The sequence below is a fragment of the Parasteatoda tepidariorum genome, chromosome 3, assembly GCF_982258835.1.
Source record: "Parasteatoda tepidariorum strain Cologne lab strain chromosome 3, Ptep-v5.0, whole genome shotgun sequence".
Taxonomy (NCBI): domain Eukaryota; kingdom Metazoa; phylum Arthropoda; class Arachnida; order Araneae; family Theridiidae; genus Parasteatoda; species Parasteatoda tepidariorum.
This window is the reverse complement of record NC_141757.1, coordinates 8,234,823-8,245,282: the sequence shown is the minus strand read 5'-3', so window position 1 is coordinate 8,245,282 and position 10,460 is coordinate 8,234,823.

Genomic DNA, 10,460 nt, shown 5'->3' with positions numbered 1-10,460 from the left:
CAAGAAATATTCCTCATGCATATATATATATGTATGTCACGGGCAATCAAATTATTTAGGTCAGTATTCATAATGCTTAGTTATTATGAATAATGACCATTAAAATTGGGCAATTTGATAAATTTGAATTACTTTACGATAATTTCTCACATTGCCCGGTCATTATAAATACCGCTATTATTTCTTTGGGCACTTTGATTAATTGACAGCAATGGGACAACCACGTGCGTGTGGTGTGATTCTGGTTGGCCAATGTTCACCGGTGAATGTTGACAATCAAATTAGTCGCTTTGGTGAATGTCCGAAATATTTATTACATCCAATTTGATACTAATTTATTCGTGGATATAATCACATTTATTCGATATTTTAATACTTACTGACGATAGAATAGAACAAACATCAGTGTAGGGTATACCGGGCAATGGCACTTGACCTTAAAAAAACATCAGTGTAGGGTATACCGGGCAGTGGCACTTGACCTTAAAAAAACATCAGTGTAGGATATACCGGGCAATGGCACTTAACCAGACCTAATATGACTAGACCCTTGGTAAATGTCCGAAATATATACTAGGTCTGGTGCCACTTTTGCTATGGCTTAAATATTTAAAAAAAAATTAAACAAAGCGTTTGAATCAATTTTAAACCGATACCGAAATTATTGCTTTAAAATTAAAAAAAAAAAATAATAATAAAAACTGCGCCAGATAAGAATAATTGAAGTAGTTGCTTTATACAGCGCATGTGCGGGAAAAAAATTTAAAAAAAAATTATTCAGGTGCATCTAAAAGTGGATGAATATCCCAAGACATCCTGTGGCTATGTGTGGCACAAATTGCCCACTTGACTTTTAGCATTATACATAATGACCGGGCAATGTAATAATTGCAACATAATTTACCATTTTGTCATATCCTTTTGGGCACTTTTTAAATTGCCCGGGCATTATAAACAATGTCCAATTATTTACATTGCCCGTGACTCGTATATATGTTACGGCGAATGACCGAAATAGGTGGTTGTTGACTTTCACCCGTGAATGTCGAGAAACACCAAATACGTAAGTGAAAGATCGAATATTTCATTACATTCTTGTACATTCGGACCCTCACCGGTGTATGTCAACAATCACATAGTCGCTTTGGTGAATGTCCGAAATATTTGTTATATCTAATTTTATAATAATTTATTCGTTGATATTATTATACTTATTCTGCATTTTAATACTTACTGACGATAGATCAGAAGAAACATCAGTGTTTAGAGTATCTGGCAAATATTTACCGAGCAATGGCACTTGACCTTAAAAAAACATCAGTGTAGGGTATACCGGGCAAATGTATACCGGGCAGTGGCACTTATCCTTAAAAAAACATGAGTGTAGAGTATAACGGGCAGTGGCACTTAACCTTAAAAAACATCAGTGTATGTTATACCGAGCCACTTAAGGTAAAGTGCCACTGCCCGGTATACCCTACACTGATGTTTATTTAAGGTCAAGTGCCACTGCCCGTTATACATTTGCTCGATACTTGGTGTATACCGGGCAGTGGCACTTAACCTTAAATAAACATCAGTGTAGGGTATACCGAGCAAATGTAAATGTATGGTCCGATACTCAAACACTTATCTATCGTCAGTAAGTATTAAAATATCGAATAAATGTAATTATATCCACGAATAAATTCATATCAAATCGAATGTAATAAATATTTCGGACATTCACCAAAGCGACTATGTGATTGTTGGCATTCACCGGTGAAAGTATATAAGTTTAACAGTGACATGATTGGTGAGCAGTGTCGCTGAATCGGATGTGAAATTAGATTTTTCTATGAAAAAAAGAGATTATTATAAATTTGGGACTCGCTGGTACCATTCAATGAGGAAGTAGATGATGAAATTCTTCTCAGCATTACATGATGACGGGTGATGCAATCTGCCCAAATATTACACTGAAACTCTACATATATATATATATACAATATAAAATAACAGCTAGTACTGAACTTTCATGTTCTTCGCCTTAAAAGATGAAGGAGATCATTTATTGTTACCCGGTGGGCACCTGTGAACCAAAGACATGGAGGCAGATAAGAGAAGAAAAACGAAGAAAAACAAATTTAATAAGTTTTATTTTTGAATATAGTAATAAAAAATATAGATTAATATAGTTAAAAAATACAGATAAAACGTGGAAAAAAGATTAATGAAAAGAAAAGAAGAAAAAATTATTAAAACAAAATATTTAAAAAAAAAAAAAAAATTTAAAAAGACGTTTAACAAGATAATGAAAAGATATAATCTTTTCATCAGCTTGCATGATTATATCCGCAAAAAGGAGTGCTTTCTAATATTTGTATCTTCATAGCCAAAGCAAAATATAACAATACAATAAGAGTGAGGAACACTCAAATTTTTTTAGAACAAAATAGAATTTAACACATATCACGTATAGAACATACATAAATATCACATAAAAAACAAAAACTAAAATGTAAAGAAAAATCAGAACAAAACATAAAACGAAAACTATAAAGCGAGTAGCGAATTCATAGTGCGAATATGGAAACGAAAATAGCGAGTAGCGAATTCATTGTGCGAATATGGAAACGAAAATAGCGAGTAGCGAATTCATTGTGCATACATGGAAACGAAAATAGAACACATTAAAAAAAATAAAAATGATATATACATATAATAAAGACAAAAAGGATAAAATAAAAGAGACATTAGTGAAGAAATTCAAAAAAAAAATAATAAATTTTATTTACTGCGCGTAAGTTTCAAGCCTATAGAACTCATAATTAAGTTAAATACGTACAGAAAACATGGAACAACAAAGAAAACAAAAACGTTAAAAAATGCTTTTAAAAAATATTCACAAATTTAAAAAGAAATGGAGGAAAATAAAATAAAAATATAATCTTATCATCAGCTCAAACGATAAGTTCATCTCGGAAATGTCTATCTTTGAAAAATATACTCACATTTTTCCTAACTCCGATTTACGTTTTACTGTTACGTAAAACTCTTAACGCTAGTCCAATGGAAAATAATGTAAAATCAGGGTTTCATGTCATTTTTTTAAAGGTCACTATTTCGCTGCTCCCGCCTCTTAATCTTGTATCAATAAAGAAAATCGGCACAAAATTCACCTCAATTGTCTTGAATAATCAGAAGAAAAATTTAAAAATGTTACCATTTTCAACAACACCAAATTTTTAATAAGGGCCAGAACAGCCTGGTTGGTAGGGCACTGGCCCCATGTCCAAGAGGTCGTGGGTTTGATCCTCGCCGGCCGAAGACATAATGTAGTGTATAAATGGTGACGGATGCGTGTTAAATATGTCGAGTCACAAAGCCTTCCGTGTTCCAATAACAAATTAAAACCTCTGGGGGTACTGATCCAGGAATTTCCTTGTTTCTGGATTGGGTTCAAAATTACAAGGCTACGGAGTTGACCATTAGTAGTCGTAAACCAAAAAACTGGGTCGGTTGTCCAACGAGGGTTATAAAATAAAAATAATTAATAAAGGAAACACAGGGTCACACATTTTCAATAGAATCATATGACCAAATAAGCAATGAACATAATTATTATATTCGAGTATTGCGATCCCCTATGGAAAACATTAAGAAAAGGGATTTAGTAACTGTTCTCAGTCTTCGGCAACTAGTGTCAGGAAATAAATATATCTCTACAATTGAAGTTATCTGGAAAAGTAGGCAAGTTTTTATTTTTTGAATACTTATGTTTTTTAAGCCACTATTTCATTGCACGATCCGACAACGACAAAACGGATCAGATTGTCGTCTGACGATAAGAGATAAGTTAAATTAAGCGGTAAGAAGCTGCACGCTTTTCAGTCAGCCAAAACAATACCTATTATGACGTCTCCGATTCTGAGATATCGTCAAACGGAATGGAATGTCGGTTGAGGTTTCGAGTTAGACAGGTACTTTAAAAAAACTAAATTTAAATAAGAAATTACATTAAAAGTGTTTCAGTAGAAAAATATAGTCGTTTCTGTAAATTAATTATACCACATACCTCTAATTACTTTTTAAACATACATTTAACACTGAAAATAATTTTTCAAAGATTTTTGACATCTAACCTTCTTTGTTTCGATAATTCTTTTAAGGTTAGAAAGAACAGCAGATCCCTCATAGCCAACATTTTCCTGGGATTCAAAAATAGTTTGTAAGAGTTTTACAGCTTTTTCTGACCACTTTTCGGTCATCTATATCAGTGTTCCCCAACCTTTTTATCACCGCGGATCTGTCAATGTTTGATAATTTTTCCGCAGCCCGCTGGTGGGGGGGAGGGGGACGTTGATTGCTTACATTTTAGATTATTTTGATTTATTAATATTAATTTAATTGTTTTTAAATAATTGCCTTCGAAATAAAACACAGTTACACCAAAAAATAAATATAAAGTGATTTAACATTTTAACTTACTAGAACGTTAAATCAATTAGTCACGATCGAGAGACGAATTTCTTCATTAGTTCCAATGTAAATTTCACACCGCGCTTTGGTGTTTTATTTATGACAGTTATGATGATTGATTTTTTTTTTAATTAAAACTAATTGAAAGAAAAAATAGTTGCTGTGGTTTTCTTTCTTTCTTTTACTTTTTAAAACATTAAAAAATGAATGTCACTACCTTCAGGGCCCCCTTTTTTTAAATAAATAAAATTTTAATGGAACACAAATATTTTAATTTGGGGTATAGGAATTTAAATTCAGTTTCAATGAAACGGGAGGCCCGGTACCATTTGATCCACGGACGCGGGGGTTGGGGAACACTGATTTAAATGATTTTCAGCTTCTTCTTCTTCATCTAATATTCTTTTGACACTATATATGATTTCCGCATCTGGAATGTTCCACATGTTGCCAGGTAGTTGTAAACTTGTAAAAATCTTCAAAATTAATATCCAGATATTATTGCATTTCATTCTGGCAAATCTGGCACTGAATTGTCAGCGTCAACAGTTTCTTCTTCTTTACTGATGCCTTCACCCTCTTGTTCATCATCTTCACAGATATTCTTAACACCAACGTTTTAAAACCATTTTGGATAATTTTTAGAGACACATTTCTCCAGGCATAACTGTCATTCTGATAGCATCCAACACATTTATTTTTGGTAAAGAACTTTTTTCATCGGTGGCATCTACAAGTTTACGGTCCAATTGTTTTCAATAGTTCACTTTAAAACTCCTAATTTTCCTTTGATCCATTGGTTGCAATTTAGAGGTGAAAATGAATTTTTATTTCTAGCTATTTTATCGATGTTGATACCAGGTGGTTACTACATCCTACTAATCAACCCTCTCACTTACTGCCAGAATCTTTGTATTTTCTAGCTAAGGAAATTCAGGGATAGTGATCGAAATTCCAAGAAACACCCCAACCTGAGGGTTCACGAAATTTATCTCTGTCCGCAAGTTCTACTGATAAAGAAAATTATGTTGTTTGAACATTTGTGATCTATTATTAGTAATTTGAGAAACAGAGGGTTTGAAAGAAGAAAAAAAAATCCCTCATAAACATGGAAAATACATCGATTTTAGACAGTAAATGTAAGTAATTTTAGAGATTTTGAGATAAACAGGTTCAGCTGTATTTTAAATAGAAAATGTTAATATTTCTTGCATCGGCTTAGATTTCCTGTGATTTTTATTTCAGTTCTTATATCACACAATTGACCTTTGAACAACCTCCTAAAACACAAATTCATAAACTACACAAATAAAATATTGAAGGAAAAAATCTATTTGCAATCAAGTACAACTATTTGTCATTTCTAAAAAATATTTATTCAAGTAAGTATTATATGTATATATATTTCAAAACAAGCATATAAAATTGTCATAAATAATTATTTCAGATAAATGTAGAATCTAGACACAACGTTGTACATGTGCGAATGCAATAAATCTGAACATTGCATCAATGAATAACAGTAAAGCAGATTTAGAAAATAAAAATGTTCCAAAATACGTATAATGGAAACCTTTGATCCCACAATGACTTAGAATTTTTTAAGGATATATTTATATGACAGGAAAAAATTAGATTTATATGACAAGAAAATCACAACCAGTATATTTTTATGAGTACTTGAAATAAAATGATTGAATATCTATTTTTATAATCGCTACTATTCCTGAATTATCACATGAAACTATTAAGCCTAGTTTTGAATTTCAATGTTAATTTTTTTTTATAACATAAAAACATTGGCTTAAATTTTAAATTAAATATAAAATTTCCAAATGAAAAAAATTCTTTTAGAATTAAAATGATTGAATAATTGGAATAAAATAATTGAATATCGATCATTCATAATCACTACTATTCTTGAATTATCACATTAAGATATTAAGCCTAGTTTTAAATTCCAATGTTAAAAATTTTTTCTTACTTCAAAAAAAAAAAAAAAAAAAAAAAAAAATTTGTATCAATTTTAAATTAAAAATACAATTTCCAAATGAAAATAAAATTTATCAGATTTAATTAGAAAAATCGAATTTAGAATATTGATTAAAATTACTAACTGTTATAAATCATAAAATAAAATATAAATATAGAGAATTTAAAAAAAAAAATGAATGAATTCTTCTTACTGGACTTCTTAAAAGAGCACAGGGTTGTTACCAATCATAACTATATTTTGGAGACCTAAATTCATATTTATTATTTAAATAGTAGGGAACATTTAATCCTGAAAATTGAATTTACATAATTTTAAAAATCTTCATAGTATTAATATTTTCTTAATTCTAACATTACTGTCTTAAACGAAAGTATGTAAAATCACACATGATTTTATTTAAACTAATTTTAAAATAATATTGTTCTAATAATAATAAGTATTTTAAATTTACTTATAGCTCAGTACCCAATTAAGAAAATAGTTGAAGTTAAAATTAAGCAATTAAAAGTAGAATACTCCAGCAACAATCAGTTGTTTCCCGAGATTTAAAGCCAACTGAAGGTTGGTGCAAATGAGAATTTAATATTGTGGGCTGACCGCTTTTACTTTCCAAGCACACAGAAGCTGGATTAAAGTTAAAGTTTTCGTAATTCCTGCCTTTCCATAAATATTTGTTTTGTATAATTTTTTGTTGTTTTATTGAAGTCATATAATAAGTGATATCACTACATAAACATGTTTTTAATTAGTGTCAAATCTTCTAAACTTGAATAAAGTTCTACAATAATCAGATTTTGTCCTTTTACACTACGGATGTAAAATGTTTAGATCTAAGGATTGCTATCATAAAGACCTCTTTTTTGTTTCATGTCATTTAATATTTTACAACTTTTACACAAAAGCAAAAATATTGATAATAATGCTTTAAGAATTTAATTTTATTTTGAATAATAAAACTCTTTTTTAATAATAATAAGATATATTTTGTTTTAAATAAGATACAAGTCTTTTTTTATTTTTCATGCTACTTACTTGTAATTACAGGGAATTAATTTTAACAAATGATTTTAACAAATTAACATATAGTTTGTCTATGGTAAGAACTCTCCCTGCTATGAAGTCTGAGGCTGTCAGCTGCCATGGAAACAAGAATAGTGCATTATCAGTCTTTTTTTGTTTGCATTTTAATATTATCACCACCATAAAATGATACTCCAACCACAATATATGTTACAGAATAAACAATATTAACCTATAGTAGGGATATAGCAGATCTTTTAGTAAGTACAGAATACTCTCTCACAAATTAAAATTGGTGGTAGGATAATTTAATATAAAAAAACCTACAGTAAATAATATAATTGGAAATAAAACCTTTTGATTATTCTTCTATTTAGACTACAGATCAAAGAATTTTATTCTTAAAGCTTTTTATAACCCATGTATTTTATTTAACGACAACAGAGAAAATTCACTTAATTATCTCTTCATTTTATTTGAAGGGGGAAAAAACTGAATCACATATTGTTCAAATTATAAACAAGTAACAAAGAAAAAAAAATTTAAAGTCAATTCCTACTTAGGTTAACACAGAAAAATTTTATTTTAGTCACTTTTTATTAAATTATTAAAAAATTTTCTCCCATATAAAACTAAAATTACATTTAATCAATAAATTAATATTTGAAAAAACTTGTATTAACATCAAGTGTCATCTACTACAAGTTTAACAAAATTTATTTGAACTTGAGTGTATGAATAAAAAGTATTTTATTAACGATTGTAAATTTGAACAAGATATAGGGAGAGTATGAACTAATAGTAGGAATGGAAGAAAAAAAATTCACCCTCAACTGTTATAATTTCTTTTAACATTTATTGTAAATAATGTTCCAGAGTTAGGTAGTAGAGCTCTTCAATAACGAAGCTAACATCAAAAACTATATACCGTAAAATGTCATACATCAAGCCTGTGTGCAAATATTAACTATAATTATATAAACATAGCTTATGATATAGCAAATTTAAAAGTTTGTGCAACATACTAAGAACACTAAACTACAGCAATACTGGTAGTGGTATAAAATAGAAAATGAAATAGATATTACTAAATCGTATACTGTATGGAATATATTTAAACAAAAAAAAACTTTTTAAAATATTTTTGTAACTTTAATTTTTATAAAATTTCAAAATTAAATATTGTAAATAAATAATTCAAAATTAAATATTCAGCACTATTATTATATTAGTTTATCGAGCACTTATTGCGACTTCAATAATAAAGAGACGTCAGCTTAAAAAAATAAACATTTTTAAAAAATACATTTTCATAATATTGCATAGATAGATACAACATTTGATATTGCATGAGATAGCAATGCAAAACGTAGTACTATTATTGCTTTAATGTATTACTCTTAATTGAAAAGGCAAAATGGTAAAAAATAGCTTATACTCGTTTTGAACTTTTTAGGTATTAATTCTTTAATTAGAATACTATTTTTTAATTGTTCTAGGTACTTAAAATCACTGGATACTTTAAGAGGTATTGACATTAGGAATTAATATTTTTAACTTTTTAAAACTTGACACAGTAATCATATAACAAAGCTCAATATTTTTTTAAAAAAACTAAATGGTGATAATAGAATTTCAAAATGAGATTTGTAAATAGAGATATTTAATATAAAAAAAAACTAAACATTTTATATTTCTTACCTCGAAAAGCCATTAATAATGAATATTTTTTAAAGCATAAGAAAAATTTAAATAAGAAAAATAAAAAAAAGGAGTAAATAATTCTAGTACATAACATTAATTGTTGTTGTACACAACACTAAGCCGGAAGTATTTGCAATGACCTCGAAACATCCTGGCGGATGATCCGAATACATATAATCTGGATAGCTTAAATATGAATTAAAGTATGTCAGCTAGTTTGAATAATTTTTTCATTTAGGTATTAATCTATTGAATAGAAATAACTAAATCAACATTATTTCTATTTCTTACGGTGAAAAGACTTAAATGGTAATTAAAAATTCATAGATAATTTTAGAATATTTAACTTTAATGTGAATTGTTAAGTGAAGTAACTTAAATTACGAAATACATGAATATTAAATTTTTTACCTTTTAAATATTAAGAATAATTAAAAGATCAAAATATCTTTATTTCTTATTTGTAAAAGAACCCTATAGTATTTATATTCTAAATAGTTAAGTAGGAAATAATAAGAATTATAAAACAGAAACAAGTAAATATGCACTTAACTTTCTTTGGCAAACAATATGAATGTTACAGGGAAAATATTAACATGATTTAAATTTGAAAAACCAACTTAATTGACTAGAAATATGTTATCATTTTTCTTAAATTTGAAAACATACAAGCAAGCTTGATAAAAAAAAAAACTTTTTACACTGAAATATTTGTAAGAATCAAAAAAAAATATTTCATATTAGTATTTAACATTGAGTGCATGACAAAAATAAAATATACTTAGACAAACGTGGTATATAAAGGTATGGGGAAAAAAGTAGCATAAAAAAAAATGTAAAATTAATAAAATTTGCACAAAAAATATCACAATGTTTTAAATAATACTAAATTCAAAACAATAAATGCATTTAGTACAAAGAGGAAAATAAAAACAAGTAAAATAATATAAAATAAATAAATAGAAGAAATAAATATCAGCAAAGCAATGATATCTTGGATCAATTTGCGAATCTTATTTTTCCTAATTTGCATTAAATAAGTTCTGTAAATAAAATATATCTGAGTTAAAATTAGAAAGCTCCATTGTAACTTTTAAGTAAAAACAATAAATTAACATAAACATCAAGCATTTCATTTCTAAACAGCAACTTATAAATAAGGATTTTCCTGATAATTTTTTTAAAAAGATTCATTTTTAAACTTTTTTCATTTTTTAAAATACTGCTGAAAGGAAATGATTTCAAAAACTAAATGCGTTTTTAAAAAAGAAAAAAAACC